This window comes from Zonotrichia leucophrys, chromosome Z, assembly GCF_028769735.1.
Source record: "Zonotrichia leucophrys gambelii isolate GWCS_2022_RI chromosome Z, RI_Zleu_2.0, whole genome shotgun sequence".
NCBI lineage: Eukaryota > Metazoa > Chordata > Aves > Passeriformes > Passerellidae > Zonotrichia > Zonotrichia leucophrys.
The window spans coordinates 41,383,391-41,402,770 of NC_088200.1; the positions used below are offsets into that span (position 1 = coordinate 41,383,391).

Genomic DNA, 19,380 nt, shown 5'->3' on the forward strand with positions numbered 1-19,380 from the left:
TGTCTGACTAATGTACATGACAGAATTACATAAAAGAAATCAGCAAACAAGGAAATTAATTTAAATTTTGACCCTCTCAGGCTTTCATTTACCATCAAAACCCATAAGAAAAGGACTGGGCATAGGATTGAAGATGGAGAGACAGTGGTTGGTCTATTAATCTAGTTTAACTGATAGTAAAATCTGACAGAACAAATTACAAGTTGCAGGCAGAAAGGCTTATCAATTCATTACTACTTTCAAGGTTCTCCCTTTTCTTTCTCTTTGCCTTCAGCTGCTGGCAAAGGATAGGCTTTTGCAGTTCAATTTTTCAGTTTATTTTTGACTGCTTTTAATTAAATTTGATGGCCTGCTTCTGCACCAGGGAAGTTATTGGAATTGCACAGCATTTTGCTGTTATAATGATGGCTCCCTTGATGTCTGTTCATTATTAACTGCTTTTCAAAATGCTGCTCTCAACTCTCATTTTATAAATATTTAAATAACTGTGAATTTCTATAACATAAATATCTGGGCCTAAGCGATAGGAATTCTATTGCCTATTTAATGTATTTAACATAGTAATATGATTTTTATATAAAGTTATACATTATAATGTTAATTGGGAAAGTGTTGTCCGTAAATCATCTTACTTGTAAGTGTCAGCAGAAATGGTAGTCATATTTCAAAGCAGCAGTAATCAATGAATTAGTCAGTAGTTTGTGAACTATTGCTTATGTGACTATAATTTTCACACATCTTAATTATTTAGAGCAACAGAAGAATAAATAAATACTATAAAACAAAACAAGCATTTATGATCTTTGCGCTACAAATGATACTAAAAGCTTGAGATTAACTTCAATGTCTTCTGAAACAGATTTCTATTTTTAGTACAAATTTACCAGGAAAAAAGAATAGACCAAAGAAAAATTCATTGCCATAACTTTGAGTAATGTGAAACAAGACATTGTTTACAGCTACAGCCCTTAAAAATCTGAAACAGGCAGGACTTCACTCTTAAAACAGAGTACTCCTTTTTACTGTGTAATGGGTTGGCTACTTGTCCCATCTTCCATGGACAGGGAGCCTTAAAAAATATAATACTCTTCCTAATACTATAGAAAAGAATTTGGACATCCTTTCTGAGCTAACAAGTTCTTTGTTCTTCTAAAAGTAGCACAGTTTCCAGTGAAAATCCTCTTACAGGAGGGATACAGTCATTATGGGAAATATGGGCAAAATGTGGCATAGCGCTGCTGAATAATGAACAAATTTTACCTATTGGATACAAAATGGAGAATAAGAGGTAGTTTGCCATGCAGTTCTAGGAGCTTAGAATTAATATTGAACACTTATTTTCTAGAAAATTGAAAATTTAAATTTTAAACTTTCTATCTCTTTGCCAAAAGGCTTATTTTCCTATTTGCCAGTCTTCCTCATTGCTTTTACATCTCAGGGCTTTTTTAAATTTTTTTTCTGTTTTCTTTTATATGGGCTAAAATTTATACTGCCTTCAGTTGTAGAAATTACCTGCTGCTGCTAGTTCCTCAACTATGGTTTTTACTCATTTAAAGAAATATTTGAGGGTTTTTTTAACCTGTATTTAAACAAAAGAGTAATCATACATAGAAGGTAGAAATTCTTATTAGTTAGAACTGTACCTTACATAATCAAAGTATATGTGCAGGCTGGCCTTCTGTAGTCATTCTGATGGAGCCTTTCTGTATAAACACACTTAAAAATAATTTAAATACTGCAAAAAAGGTATTTGCAAAGTCAAAGTGCACTTAATTCCTCTACAGATCTTCAGCAATCAAATGTCTAAAGTTTTAGGATTAATTTAATTTGTTGCTTAATGTTACTCTACACTTGATGCATTCACATGACAACTGAAACTAAACGCACAGAAATTCTCCTGCATGATAGGAAAGGTCTTCAAAAAAGGCAGTAATATAGTTACAATACTGCAAGTGTGTTGAAGAAGCTACTTTTTCATGAAGGTAATAGAGCCAGGTGTATCCATATTTTGTTTAACAGTGACAGCTATGATCAATCTGTCCTTAAAGAACTTTGTCCAGCCTAATAATTTATACATACCTCCAATATCCTTTACATTCTACACATTCAAAACTTTGGAATAAGTTTCAAATGAGTCAGTTGTCCTCTGTGTTTCACCTCTTTATAAATCTTGATATTTCCTGACATATTAGGAGCAAAAGATGTGACACCCTTAATTTACTCATGTTTCAGAGTTTCCTATTTTCAGTAATGTTAATATAGCCCCTTCAATTTGTCAGCAGGTGGTATCCCATCTGTCATACACAAATCCTCCAGAAATGTCATACTACTGCTGGAAACCTGTCCATCATGATCCAGCTGTCCATTAGGATGGGAAAAATGCCAGTATTCTGTCCCCTCTGATTCTCTTGCCCTCTACAAGAACTACCTTAAACACTTCAAAGGAAATACAAGTTGAAGAATTCCCTTCCCATTAGTTACATCTAGCTATACCAGCATCTCTTCCATATTTTTTTCCATGTGCTCTCTAGTAAAAAAGGAAATTGCATTTAAAGAAACATTACATAAAATCAGGAAATCTTCTTAATTATTTTATCAATGATTTTGTGTGGATGTCTGCTATCTTTCCAGCTACCTGTGTAAAGCCCTTCTGGTCAGACAGGAGACAGACATATGCTATCTGTACTTTTTTGCAGTTGTAAAAGCACATAGAGTCTAAGGTGAATTCACATGCATGGTGGTTCCAGGCCATGTGTCCTTCGCAGCCTTGAGAAGCAGAGGAGAGTAGCTGGAGTGAAGAGAGAAAAAATTGTAATTTCAGTCTGAAGAGTTAGTTACAAACAGTGAAGCCAAAATGTGTGAATGGAGGTGTAATCTATGAATATATTATTTAATCAGCACTCCTCAGTCTTCTTTTTTTGCTGAATGTGAGTGCCCACATTTGGCATTCTAAGTTAATCGCTGTATATTTGTCTAAGAAATCCATTGTGGCTCAGTGCAAACTAAAAGTTCAGTTTGCACGTGCTCTTTCAGTGATGATACAATAGGTCAACACTGAAGTGATCTGCCCTAAAAGGACTGCGTTTCACAGGGAAAACTGAAACACACCAGGTCTGGAACAAGTTTCACACAGATTTCAGAAGAGACTTCCAAACACAAGATGAGAAAATCAGATGCATTACCTGCCCTCTTGGAGCATTGCTGAATTTTTCACAACCACACTAAATATGTAGAGATGGAGGGATCAGGTATTGTATCTACTGCTAAAATGCTTTGAAGCAGTAAAAACTTCTAAAGTTTTAAACATTATTTTTGCTGTAATAAGCAGTGATGTGTTTGTGTGCATGTTGGCTGCTTGACAATCTGACTGACACTATTTGAATGCTAATTATTTACAGACAACAGCAAACTAGATTTAAACTGATTTAAAAAAAAAAAAAGGGCATACATAATGAAATTATAATGGTTTGGGAGGTTTGACTGATCGCAGATAAAATCTAGAATGGTTTTGTTTTTGTAAAATGTCTGTTTGTATGTGTGCAATGTTAACAATTAATTCAGAATTTCTTTCCTGTAAGTTTCTGCAAATATTCCTGAGTGAAGGAACCAGACTTTTTTTTAGAAATAATTCAGCCACCAGCTATACTGCTATGGATAATGCATTTATTCACATATGAAAAGAAAGGTCAATAGCAGAAAGGAAAGAAATAAGAAACCTAATAGCTTTCTGAGGATGTCACTTTTAGATTTTATTATCTATTTAATTCATGGTTTGAGTCAAAAGGAGATGGAGGAAGGTGAGATATAAAGACAAGAATGTTGCCTCTTATTTTCTGTTCTAGAAAATCCAAATAATTTTACTACAATTAGTACATATTTTATTCCAACAATAATAATTTTATTCCAATTTAGGTGAAAAATAAACAATTTTTGTGCCTGCTCCTATACTGAGAGGAAATGAACTAGCAACTCTTTATGTTTAAATGTTTAATTCTGAATTTGAGTAAAGCAAATTAGAGAAAAGTTGCGGAAGAGAATATGCAAAATATGAAGCCTAATAAAAAACCCATATTTTCTGAGGTAAGGGAAGGTGTCACTTCCTTTCATTGTAAATGTGGCTATGTCAGCAAAGTAAAGCATTTAAAAATGCTTTAAATTAGTAAATTTTGCTGTTTGTACAGGTTCTGACATTTTTAAGTCTCACATGTAAGAAGTTAAGGTAAGAGATAATGCTTATTTAATGAGTAGCTAGATAGATTTTTTACTAAGTCCTGTTCTTCAATATTCACAAATCACATAGATAACACTGGCAGCATAGAGAAGATAATTTCTTTCTCATAATGACAATAAAGCATTTACAAGGAGTGCAGATATGCAGTTAAAAAAGCAAAAGCTTGGCTAAAACTGGTACTGACCAGAGACGTCAAAAACTACAAGAAACTGCTCAATGACAAACAGAAACAGAAGGAAAATTATGATTAGGACAAATACTTACAGACTGAGCAATGCTCACTGCAGTAAATAAAAACTTCACTACTGCCAGTAGCCAACCACAGGTATTATGGTCACTTTGCAAATTTTCCTAAATTAAGCTATTCAGTCTCACTTTGTCTGAAACAGCTTTCAGCTGCCTGAAGTTGTGCTTAAACTTGTTTAGATATAATATTTTCTCCTGGCCTGCCCATCTCTGTTTTTTTTCAGTTGGATGTTTTGTTTTGTTGAGTTTTTTGATGTTTTTTGGTTGATTGATTGCTTTGGGATTTTTCTCTTTTTGTATGTTCATGTGGAAGGGGATTGTTTTGTTTAGTTTTGGTTTTTTTTGGTGACCATAATTTTAAATAGAGTTTAAAATTACATATTACATACATAATAACAAATACGCGAAGTCTGTATGTAACATCTATTGGGTTTTCATAATGATTTGGTGAAGATGGCTTGCTGGCATGAAAACAGAGGCTGTTTGGAAATGGGGTGCATAATAGAGTGTAGAGGAGCAAAGGGAGTAAATGACAACAAAAGTGATTCAGACTATACTGAAGACTTTATGGTTATAAAGAACTTATCAAGCTTTGGATCAAGAGAACTTGATTCTTATAGGGCACACGCAGACATTTGTTGGAAGAAGAATACAGCAGCTCACATGAAATCCAGGGAGTTCCTGAAATGGGACTGTTTCTTCATACAAAAATTAGATGTATCAAAAAGGAATGAGGCACAGCTGGACTTGTTGCTCACAAACCAAGGAAACGTGCTATGCAATTATCTTGGTTAGTCATAGACTTAGCGGCAGTATTGTGAAGCTTGGGGTTGAAGGGAGCAGATAATCTTTAAAGATTTTAAACACAAAGATTTTAGAAGAGCAAACTTCAACATGCTCACAACATAGCTGGGAGGTATTCTGTGGAAGCTTCCCTGGAGGAAAAAGGAGCTGGTGAATACTGAGAGTTTTTCAAGAATGCACTTCTGGAAGCAAAAACCAGTTAATCCCCTTTAAAGATAAGGGAAGTAGGCAGAGCAAGAGATCCCCTTGGCTGAGTTACAAGCTTTTGAGTCTGATCACAACTAAAAGAGAAGCATATCAAAAATTACAAAACAAATGAAGACCCATTGAGAAACACAAGAGTGTTTCCAAGGTGTGCAGAAATGCAGTTACAAAAGCAAAAGCTTGGCTAAAACTGGTCTTGACCAGAGACATCAAAAACTGTTCAATGACAAACAGAAACAGAAGGAAAGTACTATCCTTCTGTTAAACAAGAGAGGTGAACCAGTCACCAAAAATGCTGAAAAGGGAGAGGTTCTCAGCACTTCATTCACCTCTCTCTGCACCAGCACTGCTCCACCCGGGGAACAAAAGTCCAGGTTGAAATAAACAGAAACCCACCTTCGCTGCAGGAAGAGTTGGTGAGTAAATTTTACTGCAACTTCACCTCTGCAAATTGATGGGCCCTGGCAACATCCACCCAGGAAAATTTAGAGTGACTACAGAGAAGTTGACAACTCCCTTTTCAGAAGGAGTCATTTGGAAAAGATACGGGGTGACAGTTATAAGTTACTACCAGGGATAATCTGATTATATGCAAAAGGAAAGTTTTTTCAAAACAATCAGACTTCTGAGTAATCTCTCCAGGAAAATGGTAGATTCCACAGTGTTGGACACTTAAAATTCAGATCGACCGGGTGCTACTCAATCTTTTCTAGACCATGCTTTTGACAAGAAAGTTTGGACCAGATGATCTCTGAGGGCCCCTTGAAAACTGGGGTTGTATAATTCTATGATGATTATGGGGAGATATCCTCTAGTAACATATCTTTTGTTTTTTCTTTAGAGCAGAATAATATCCTTTAGTTGGAAGGGGTTTACAAACATCTACTTCAACTCCTTAGCCACTTCCAGGCTGAACCAAAGTTGAAGGGCATTGTCCAAACACCTCTAAATACTGACACAACATCAACCACCACTCTACTTTCCAGGCTTTGACCACCCACTAGATAAAAATTTGCTTCCTAATGTCCAATCTGAAATTCCCCTGTCACAGTTTGAAACCATTCCCACTTGTCTTATCATTGAATCCCAGAGAAAAGAGTCAGTACCTTCATCTCCACTTCTCCTCAGGAAGCTGCAGAGAGAAATTAAGTCACCTCTGAGCCTCTTTTCCAACAAACCGGAAAAGGCCTAAGTCCTTAGCCATTCTTCACAGGACATGTTTCCCAGCTTTTTCATGAGCTTTGTTGCCCTCCTCTAGATATATTAGAAGATACTAAAATCTTTTTAAATTGTGGGACACAGTACTGCAGCAACCTACCCAGATCCCTCTGCAAACCACCTTGTTGCCCAAGAGTCAACAGCACCTCTCAGTTTTTGGTCTCATCAGTAAACTTACTTTCTTTCCTTATGCATAATAATAACATCTGAACTGAAAATAGTATTTTATTTAGACTTTCAATATTTCAATTATACTACTAGTAAATTATTTTTTACATGTTATATTGATACCTTTTTACACCTAATAAGATTTAGTCATTTTAGCATACAGGCAAAAAGACTACATAATCACATGTAGCAGTCGAGTGATATTGGGGTATCCTCCATGCAGACAAAATCTTCTAAGTTTTTATAAACAATATCTACAAAGATATCCCCAGAGGTAAATCATCTTGCAACATGTGGCAATCTTTGCTAGAAATTGAAGTAAACTATGGTCTTGTCAATAATTACTGTGATTTCTAGTGAATTTTTAGTGAAGAAGCAACAGTTTATCTTGAGTAAAAGCTGTATACTTTTTAAAAAATAATGGAGATACCGAGATATTTTATCCAAGCTTCACCTAGGACATGACTGAACAGTTTTAGCTGTGACTTTTATGTTCAATACAAGGCAAATAACTTTACATAAAAATAGTCAGCTTGAAAATAGTCTGCACAAAGCTCTACTGAGATCAACTTAGCATCAACAGATAGGATCTATCCAAATTCATATCACATATAAACAAACATGCCCCTTCCCAGAACTTAGTCAGGTATATTACCTGACTTAAAAGGTACATAAAAATTAATATGATAAGATGCGTGAAATGTGTGATCTTTCATATGATAACATCATATGAAATAGAGATGCGTGACAGCTTTCTTGTAACACCAGTGTGTAGAATATGACAAAAAAATAACAGTATTCCCAATGCTGTAAATTGTTTCCAAAAATTGTTGCTCTTTTAAAACACAAATATTTGTATGTGAAAGTGAAAACGGACTGCTTGTTTCCTGTATTACTGACAGCCCTGCACAAAGGGACAAAGGGCAGCTTCATTTCCAAGATCCTAACAATCTGGAAAAGTATCTATGTCCCTGGACTTCCATGTATTTCCTATAATACATTGGGGAAATTATTTGCTTTTTCTCACCTGAATTACACATTTGCATAAAAAGAAGAGTAGTTTCGCTCCACAGGAATTATAAAAATAGAAGATGTCAGGATTCCACATGCAATGATATTCATATTACTATATTTACATGCCATCTCTGTTTGGTCTGCTCTGGGATTGCTTCATTTATTGAGTGGTTTGTATGTGTATTGCACATACAGTACATTAACCATCAGCAAATTCTGCACTTATAAATATGCAAAAGTACTTAAAATTCTATCTTTGTAGATGTTCCTGTTTCAAAGACTTTTAAGAATATGTTATTTACATAAACATTCAGAAGATGCTTTTGAACTTATGTAAAAGTTCTCAAGCCTTAACTTTAATATATTAGCAGGCCTTAGTTTAAGAAGTGCAGACAGAATTTTTGTCATGTTTAAAGGGAATCAGTTTCCTTTTTTCTCTATATATAACTTTCAGACTCATTATTGATGAACAAACAGTAGATTTTCGTACCCTCCCGACAATACCATGTAAACAACAGCTCCAAAACTGGTAAAAAGAACTGTTGCCCTACTCACTACCTGCCTATTCAAAGCACTAAAAAAGAGGGAGACAGAAGCTAAGTTTTTTTCTTGCCCTTATTTATGAATTGAATCAATCCAGAGAAATGTCATCAGTACATACACAGTTTCTTTTTTCCCGTGTCTAAGGGAAATGTCAGTTCAATATGCCTCTAAATTCTGTTATCTTCACACATATAAATGGAACAATAATAAGAGATTACAAGATTAAAAGACAAATCACAACCAATTAGACCTTGTCAAATTTTGTCATCACATAGGAAAGCTGCTAAAATGTTAACCTTGACCTTCAGCATATTTTAAAATCAGGGACTATCAGTTGATAATCAGTTAAGTGCTCTCTGTGGAAAGAATAGAAGACCTCGTCCAGTGAGGGTACTAAAAGCTTGTGAAAATCTGATCCTGATGTTATCTAGATGCAAAGTGTTAACCTTTCACAGAGATGAAGTCTGAAACCCTGGAACAAGGGTCAAAATAAACAGGTTCCATTTTTGGCCCAATAGCACACTCGTAATGTCAAATGTTCACTTTGCTGTGACCTTGTTCCCATATGTAGAATGAATACAATATTTCTTTTCCTTGCCTTTTAGTCTATCACTGGGACAAAGTGATAGAAAAAGACTGAGTATTCTGGTGTCAGGGTATTTTAAACCGCTGTAACTTGAGCAGCAATTTTCTTAAGCTCTATATCCTTCATTTTTCTGGGTTATATTTTTTGTCACTCATATTGTAAGTGTTAAGCTAAATTGATTAATATACACATATTATATTTTTATCCAAAAGTAGTCTCTCACTTTATCTCTTGTACTTTCCTAACTAGAAGTACTTGTGAAATATGTAACTTAACACTCTCATTTTTCATCTTACTTTTTTTGTGTTCCAGAGTACATAAATATCTAAAATAATTTAGTCACACTCTCATCACACTCTCTTAATTCTGATTTTTTTTCACTACATGCTAGTTAATATTTGGGAACAATTTGAATGGTACATACTGAATATATATACCAATGTAAAAATGAACTAATGTAAAAATGATGCTCTTAGTTGTGGTCTGCTACAATAGGCATCGTGTGCCCAGTTTTGAAAGAGGAAAATAGATTTTCACTGAGAAATTATATTGTGAGCAAAAAGCTGATCCAACAAACTGATAACCATCCTGCTTTTATCTTCTCCACAGTTTCCTACTAGCTATAAGAAAAATGGAATCTTTCAACATCAGAGAAAACAAAACTCTAAGTAGAACTGAGATACTGGTGTCCATGAATATTAAAAATCTAACACTAGAAGGATGAGAGGTGCACTTTAATGTGTGTGCGTAATTCCTGTGTGGGTGACTGTAGCTCTGCTGTCACCTTAACCATGTGAAAGATAACATGTGGACCTCCCTCTGAGATAATTTTTGGACTACCGAGGCTTCTTACTCCGTTCTTTACCCACAGTTGTCTCCCATAAATACAGTGGGAAGTAGGGTTAATTTCATTAGCATCCAAATATTCTTACTTAGTTTTTTTTCCACCAGTTTTTCTTCTATGTCAACAAACTATTTTTGTCTACATTTTCTTGATCATTGAACATTTCGCCCATGTTCATGTTTATATTTATTTTCACAATGATTTGTCATTACTTTCAGATAGTGCTTTTAATTGCCTGGAAAGGAAGAGGAATCAGAATGAGGTGACATCAAATTTGCCAAGTAACATTATGAACAGATGAAGTTACACACTGATTTAAAGATATGTTTAAGAATTCTTCAACAAGGGAAGTCAATGTCCTCTACAGTGCCATATAAAGTGTATTTTCAATTTGTGTTTGTTGCTAGAAATCAGTAGGCTTTGTAAATTTAGTCTGAAATTAATCTCCAAATGTGTAAGACATCACTTACTTGGAGTTGAGGCTGATCAGTTCTGCCACAGCTGGTGCCAACATTCTGTCAGTCAAATTCTTAACTGGCTTGTAAACGGTGAGGAAAACAGTTGTTTTTTACTCCCACCTGGAATGAAGCAGAGTGTGAGTTACTATTTTTCTTCCCTATCTTCCAAGTGCAATAAGACATTTATTATATTATCTTAGCCTGTCTCATTAGAGGGGTCATCAAAACAGTTACACAAAGGATAGAAGCATAAACAGTTTCGCTCTTTGAATTTCTCCTTGATTGTGTGATACAATATACATATAAATAAGTGGTCTAAAAAGAATTCATTTTGTGTACATTTATTCATATATATATTTATACAAATATGTATGGATTTAAAAATGTTGATGCTGAAGAAATTAGTCAGAGAATATAGCAGTAGCAAATTAAGTGTTTCAGAGCAAAGGAGCTTAATGTACGTATCTAAATAAGAAAGTTTCATTTTCATTTTGATCTCGAAGTACCATTTCTTTTTTCCAAGTTTCTTCTTATTACGGACTATAGACTTCAAATTTATGAGAAAATTATTTATAAAACAAAAGATTAAAGAAAAGGTCTCTCAATTTTAAATTGCTCTCTATCACCTTTGAAAGAAAATGAAGATAAGAAGTCCTAACTGACTAAAAGAGCAACTACTATACTATACTATACTATACTATACTATACTATACTATACTATACTATACTATACTATACTGTAATATCAATCTAATATATCAAGAGTGTAATATAATATCAAGAAGATGGGGAAAAGATGGTTCTGAAAATCATAGCCCAATCAGTTTAAGTTAAGTTTCTGGGAAAAAAAATATACTGTAAGTCTTCATGGAAGCTATTTGCAGGCAGAAGAAGGTCAACTAGTAGCAACATGACAACAGAGAGATATCTGAAGGGACAGAGATATTAATGGAAACTTGTGGAAAAAAACACAGTGGAAAAACCAGAGATTTATTACACCTAGAAGTAAATATTCAGTAATTTTGTTATCTTGTGACCATATGATATTTCTGTCCTTTTAACTGAAAGAGAACCAAATGTATTATAACTCTCAGCTTTATTACAACACAATGAATAGATTTCTATAGGAGACAAATTTTTCAGAAACTAACTTAAAATAACTTAATAGTGAGTTTTCATGCAATGGTAGCAATATGGACAGAACAACAATGTTCAGAAAATCACAGGTGGCTTAGAAAATTTCAGCTCTTTATCCATCAGCATTCCTTGCTGTAAAGGATATACAACTTATGAGGAAATGATAGGTTATAAAAAGACTCTACAAGAAGATGGATTAATACTATATAGTTAGTTATTCAATGCTAATATAAATACTGGTTGGAGAGGCACTACACATCTGACAAATTCATGGCCTTTAATTTAGAGTGTAAACATCTAGAAGAACTAGACCTTGTCACATACTGGCATTATTTTAGGAATTAATGTTATTTTATTAAGGGGAAATGACACATTTTTATTTCATCAGAATAGTAAGTATGCTCTAACTTAAAAAAAAATTCAGTAATTCTTTTCCTGTAGTTTAATTGCTTAAATAATTAATTCGTTCAAAACAATTTAAATAATCTTATAGAATTAATATGTGATTTCCTAATAGCTGAAAGTTTCTTTTACTATATTCTAATTTTAATATCAAAAAACAAAATCCTAATCTTAGTTATAGACATAATTCTAAAAAATGAAATGTCTACATTATTCCAGAAACACTTTGCAGCCCTGGACTTACACCATTAGTAAATTCATTTTCTCAGAAGCCCTTTCAGTAGTTGCCTCTTCAGTATAAGCTTTAGTGGAGGCTGTTTATACATAAATCCTCTGTTCAGACAAATTTAATTTAAAATGCTTATAGATTTGACCACAAATAACTATCAGTAGAGAGCTGAAAAAGGGCTTTTGTTACAAGTCCTGTAATATTTTTGAATTTCAAAACATTTATTCACAGGCAGAATTCCAAAAGTGTTTGAAGACTTTGTCAGAAACCAACAATTTTTCTAAAAGTGCAGGGAAATATAACCATCTCTCCAGACTGCAAAGGTTAATGAGTAAAATGTGCAACTGAGAATTAAATCTCTCCAAAGTGCTTCAAAGATAAATCCACTTTGCTGTATATGTCATCACAAGTTGCATCTTGAGAACAACAAATAATTTTTTAACAGAAAGTATTCTAATGGTGAATTTCCAAACAAGTCTAGTCTGGAATTCTCCAAGGCAGAGAAGTGCAGGAGACTGAATCATCACCAGAGGTTAAGAGGTAAAAACCTCTTCTCTTTTGTTACTCCTAACTTGAAATTGGGAAACACACTTGTGCAACAGCATCATGAGATTTTTCTCTCACACTTCAGCTACTGTAAGGAAACAAACTGGGTACACATTTTCAATTCCAGTGAAGCGAAAGATATTTTCTCTCAAAATATACCTTCCTTGTTAAATTTTAAATTAAAATTGATTTCTTTCAATGTACTTAATCTATTGCTATGTCTTTTCTTGGCTTCTCTTCCCCTCTTTTTCCCCAGAACTCAGTTTCCCCTTCCCTTAGTTCCACTTTTACACATTTCAGCGTCAGCAAACCTATGAACATTTTCAACATCTTGCCAATCAGCCCAGCAGTTGGTTTTTCTTTTTTTTTTTTTTTAATAGGAATGCAGTTGTCGCGAAGTTATTTTTGCCTGTATTTTGCACTTGTTATCAGTTGGGAACAGAAGGAAATATCACTTTGGCTCCTGAATTAAAGCAACAGATAAGCATGATGCTTTGGGCTGTCTGCTACTTCTGTTAGCCACTAACAGAGCACTGAGCTTTACATCCTCTCTCTTCTATGATGTACATTGAAATTCCCTGCTAGCAGGGTGGAAACATTTACATTTTCTTAGAAAACAGATTGAGAAAGCCAGATGGCAATATATAGTTGACAGTGTTAGAAAAAAGGTTAGGCTTCAGCACTGACGTTTACATGTGTGCTTCTGGTCACAGTTAATTCCAATGTGTTTGATTCAGACCTATGACACTTTTCTCCAAAGACAAAAGCTAGATATTAAAGGAAAGCTTATGAAGAGCAGTAATATCTCTTATTAGATCAGCTGATAGAAAAAAAATGACAAGATTCTGGCACAAAAGCCCTTGTTCAAAGGAATATAGGGTAGAAGCTTTCAGATATGCTAGATGCCACTTGGGACATGGATACTATACCTTCTTTGAAAATTTCTTTTTAAAATCACAAGACATAATATGAAATCCTGCCACAGACATCACAGAAACAACACATCAGTGAACATTCCCAATGTTTATATGATATTCATGATTTCTGAAAAAGGGAAAATAGTACACAAGTTATACTTAGTGGTGTAAATTAGATAAAAGGCAAATTATTTATAAATATTCCATTATATCCTTTTCACTTCCATATATAATAGAGTTCAGTAAGCCTTTGCTTATTTCTTTGGATAGAAAAAGTGGCTGCATGAGATGATGATAACTTCCCTTTAAAAAAATTAAATACTTTTCTCTATGTCCTTCCATTCACACTTTTGGGACATGACCCTACCTTATACAGTCTGCCTGTTTTAACAACTAATCCCCATTTACAGTTACATAAATTTTATTTATTCCACGTATTTTACCTTCATTTGTGATTCACAGATATATATATATATATATGTGGACACAGTTAATGTTTCTATTATCTTTTATTTTAAATATGGAAACATTATCAAATTAATAGCAAAAATAACACCAAATAATAGAGCAAATTAATGAACATATATGTTTCATAAAATTTCCATCCCTGAAAGTGATACCCTTTTAGAGTAATTTTTGCTTTCCCAGTGATGGAATATTTTTGCATTTGAGAGCTTAATTTCTCTCTTTAGTTAAAGATCTCAAAACATTTTCCATTCAATAATTTCCTACAGCCATAGCCACACAATTTAGAAACAAATAAAACAAGCAAACAATAGAGAACAAAATAAAAGTGTATTCTCAAATTAAACCTTTTTAGTTCTTCGAGGTTTGTATAGATTACATTTTAAAGTTTTTACCAAGAACATAACTAAATTCAAAGCATGGCAGAGAAACAGTACAGAAGTTAGAACAATATTAAAATACACTTAATTTCTGCCAGTACTTGAGCACCATAGTTCTATTTCTAAGTATACAACACAAATTTTAACACTAACATGCACACACAAAAAGAACAGAAATATAAAACTATTATTTTTACATGTCACATGAATTTAAGAATTTTTATATATGATGGTTCATGATATTTGCATTACAAAACACTGCAATCAATGACAGAATTTCCTATTTCCTCTTAATATTATTAATCACTGTACCTTTTAAAAAACTCTATTTATCAAAAAAAATTAATATACCTTTATATCTTGATTCTCCTTAGGGAAATCATAAGAATCATAAGAAATCTATTTTACCCTATCACGCTTTCAAGAGAGAATAAGCATGTTATTCTCCTGCTGCTCTCAAAGTTGTAAATTCTGCGTCATATTACCTATTTTACTGTCCTCTCAAAACAAATTTTCCAGGCTTCCTTGACCTAACAAGAAAATTTTCATGAGCTGCAGTATCTTTTAGGTAAGATTGCAAGTTGTTATAGTAAGACTGCAAATCCTTACACTACAAGGGATGACATGCTTGAGATAACAAGAAGCTTCACAAAAATACAGGGTAAATGCAGAGACAGCAAATCTCTAACATATGTTCACAGATTGAAAAGTGTTAATAAATACATTGATCCTGACTTCAGAACTTAAAGTGACTGAGATTGTCACATTCTGATTTATGCTAGAAAACTAATGGTTGCCTATGAAAAAATAAAAACAAAGGCATCTTCTAAAGCATTGTGGAATTATAAGAGCTTACTTCTGATTACAGAGGCTAACATCTCTACCTGCTCCAAGATTGTAGTAGTCTACTAACTACTTGAAATCACAATCAACTATGGGTTTATCGAGCGAGATTTTCATTATGTTTTAAAATATTTTTTCATGATAATGCAAGAGTCCTAATTATAAATATTTCCTGCCTGTTTTGGCAAGACACTGGGAAGGAGAGCAGCAGGGGTGGTTTCTGTGAGAGTAGGGACTTTCACAACAAGAGACAGAGAAAGTTCCAGGCAGCTCCAAAATGGATCCATAGCTTAATGCATCAACAAAGAAGATTCTGCTTCTCTGATAACATATATCTCGGAAAGGACAACATATAATGTGTAGCAGCTGTGAGGGACAGGACTGAGAAAAAATATGAGAGAAACAACTTGCAGATACTAAGATCAGGGGAGGAGGAAGGAAAATATGCTCCTGGCACTGAAATAGGGATTCCTATGCAGCCTGTAAAGACCATGGAGAAACAGATTGTCCTCCTGCAGCCCATGGAAGACCTTGTTGGAGAAGATATCAACACTGTAGGCCATAGACTTCTCTGCACTCAGAAAAACATGTGCAAATGAAGTTGTTGATTGTGGAAAGTCCAGACAGGAGAATGTGAATAGGACCCCAAGTGGCAGCATATTTTCTCACAGAACTTAGAGATCATGACGGACTCATGTTGGACCAGCCTGTTCCTGAAGGACTGAACCCCATGGAAATGACCCATGCTGGAGCTGTGTTATAAATGCAGGATGCTAGGTAAATTGAATTGCTAAAGATTTCCTTGAGGTTCATAATATTCTTATCTAACTACAACTATGAAGCAATTATTTTATTCAACTTCACAGTTACAGTGTTTGCTACATTGTGGCTAACAGTACAGATTTTCCACATTTTTAATTTTTATCTTAAATGCATAATCATTAATCTGGACTTTTCTGGTTTATTTTCTTTATCTAATTTTAATCAGGTCATTTCCTAGTGTGTTATATTTCTATTCCCATAAAGAGTGTAAAGACACTCACAAATGACAAGAATTTTCAATCTTATTTTCTCTTCCTGATCTGATGAGGAGGGGAAGTGAGTCGGTATCTGGGTGGGGATATGGCAGCAATCCAAGGTCAACCACGACAACAGTCAGCCTTTTGATCTGAGTGCTGCCAGAGTTGGTAACTTCCCTTTATTAGAGTACATAGGGGTAATGATTGTATTCATTTCTCCCTGAGTAGGTCATAACATCAAGGGAGGTCATATGTCTTCTTCTCCAGGTTTTAAATATTGAAAGGATTTTATTTTCTGAAATATACAGATAATTCAAACAAAACTCAGCTAAGTTTTGTCAAGAACTGATTTATTCTGATCATAAAATTTAGAAGCTCAAAAATAATTTCACAATATGTCATTTCAAGACCTCCATCAACCCATTTTGCTGTAAAGAAAATTAAGAAGTTGACAAAAATCTCCTAAATTCTCCATCAGACTTACCATGGAAAATTTGCTACTCAAATAAAAATTTGGTGATCAAGATGACCTTGATTATGTCAGCAGCTAAAAATATTTTTAAAGTGCCTTTTTATCTGTCTTTTCTCCCAGTCTATAGTTGCAGCTATAGCCTCTGATTCTCTAGAGAAGGAGCTGAAATAATATATCTAACCAATTACTCATCAAGACAATGTACTCCTTCACTTTGCTGATGACTGGCTAAAGCTTTGAAGCATGAAATTTGATTTTGTTACTGGTTTAATGTATAGATGCAAGTACAAAGAACATTAAAATGTCAATGCATTAAATTTTGTTTTCCCCAGTAGTCTTGAAAGATGATGATGATGATGATGATGATGAGCAGGATGAGAAGGAGGAGGAGGAGTAGGAAGAAAATGAGGAATCGGAGATTTAAATACATCATTGTCCAAATGAACAAAAGCAGTCCTATATTTATTAAAATAATGCACAGAGGTTATAAAATTTTCAGGAGTGAAGTATATATTTGAAATAGTTGTGTTATCAAACATTGCATTGCATTACTCTGATATTATTTAAATATCTCAACTAGAATATGTATTTCTAATTTTAATACCTGTCTAAAAGTTGGGTCTTAATAACTGGCTTTATGTTTTCATTTTGTCTTCAAAGCTAAACAGCTGCCCTCTCTTTTCAATTACAGTAGTGTGCATATACATATATATTAATGTAGAATTCATCCCTCAATCATCTCTCTGATTAAGCTAGACAACTTAATCTTCAGAGGTCTTGAATTTTAAGGGTCGCTTGATTCTATTTTCAGAATGAAAGCTCTGTCTTCCATCCCTGACAAACAGATCTATCCTTAAAACTCATGGCTGAGTGAATAATCATCATTCATGTATGCTGCAGTTTGGTATTTCTAAAACAAATTGTCCTATTTTTTAATAGGACATGGAGAAATTAATGCATATGGCAGGAAAATGGCAGAAAAGACTGGGAACTGCTAGATGGTAAAATAAAATACAACTTTACTTCATATTGATACCACAGACCCTTATTATTACAATCATAGTGGTGACCAAACTGCTTATAAATACATCTCAGGATAAAAAGGAGCATATCCAGAAATTTCTTTACCAATCTTAAACTGTAACCTTAGAACCAGACTCAGAGCTTATAAGCAATGAAGTCTGTGAAAAATACAATAGGTAAGGTAGCTGCAGAGACCACAAATACTTCCAAATGACAGGAAGAAGGGAAAAAAAGAGAAATTTTACATATAATTTCAACATACTGCCACATCTCTACTTAGATTACAATTTTCTAATGCAATTTTTAAGATAATGTCCATTAAATTTAAAACCAAACAAATAAACCAAAAAACCCTCAACAACAACAAAAAAACCAGCACAACATGTAAGTTTATTCCAGAGGTGAAAAAGAAGATATAGTAGTGCACTTGGAGGAACTCTTTGACTAAATTGTCCTCTGATGTCCTGGTATGCAGGGTCGTGACATGAGGGAAGGACAGCTGGTGATGAATTCTCAGACAAAACTTACTGTAAAAGTTTTTCTATCACAAAGCCAGAGAATCACGAATAATTTAGACAGGGAACAAAGGAGTGATTTTCCTAGTTCAGTTCTCCACTTAAAGCAGAAACAACTGCCTGTTTTTTGCATTTTTTTGCAAATTGCATTTTTTAAAATTTGGAATGGAGGTGATAAAAACAAGAAACCGAAGGCAACCTGGTTTGCAGAGTCTGATTACTAGAAAAGTCATGTATTTATTAGGGTTTCCTTGATTCTTCTGGAAGCTGTTATCCTGTAAACCCTAGCAAGCACAGCTTAATACAGGAAAGATACTACTAAACTTCAAATTACTATTAAATTTTGAAAGCTGATTTTTTTTTTCTGTTTAAAGATAAATGATACACCTTTGATTTAAAAATGGAATGATGTGCTACCTCTCTAAATTTCCTATGTAATGCTGACTCCTTTAAAGAGGATAATGTTTTCTGATTTTTTTCTGCTACAAAATACAACACATGCTCTTTTTCTTCTATGTCTACCTGTGTGAAAAGCAAAGGTTGTATGTGGTATATGGTATATGAATATGTGATTCTTCTGAGGCATATGTGCCTCAGGAAGGAATTTAAAGTGAGAAATGTTAGCATATAGGCATATATATAAAATTGTATGTATTACTGTAGCAACACTATTAATTAAAGTTTAAGAAGACTACCAGACATTGACAGAGAACAATGTAGTAATTGTGAGCCACATAAGATGATTAAAAAGTTTATTTCAGTAAATATCCCCAATGACTCCTTGTGACGTCTTTTTTACTTAGCAGTGATTCTGTTTAGTCCTAAAAAGCAGTCAGCTGATACACGTATCCAAATGTTCTGACAGTTGGTGTTATCTAAAATGTGGTTGCATAAGTTTAAGATGGATGCTTCAGATAAACAACTTTTTTTTAATATTTTGTGTATTAAATGAAGATATCAAACTGGCAAATTTTCAAAAATTTGAGTGATGCTGATGATGATATAAAGCATCAGACGTTGACCTGATGAAACTCACAGAGCTGCAGCTTCAAAATGTTTGGCAATCATTTCTTGACTTCTAGACACTTGTTAAAGCAAGATAAAATCAGCCTGAGC

The 19,380-nt window shown here is 33.9% G+C and overlaps 1 protein-coding gene across 42 annotated transcripts in view; it reads right to left on the reverse strand.

The window, feature by feature from the left end:
• The window catches only part of PTPRD (protein tyrosine phosphatase receptor type D), a 1,159,824-nt gene that overhangs the window by 848,900 nt on the left and 291,544 nt on the right, over positions 1 to 19,380 (reverse strand). For all 42 annotated transcript variants that reach the window (XM_064736588.1, XM_064736631.1, XM_064736633.1 and 39 more), the window contains exon 4: positions 10,329 to 10,436. The gene's annotated coding sequence lies outside the window, so the exon portion shown is untranslated. The remainder of the gene's footprint in view (positions 1 to 10,328; positions 10,437 to 19,380) is intronic.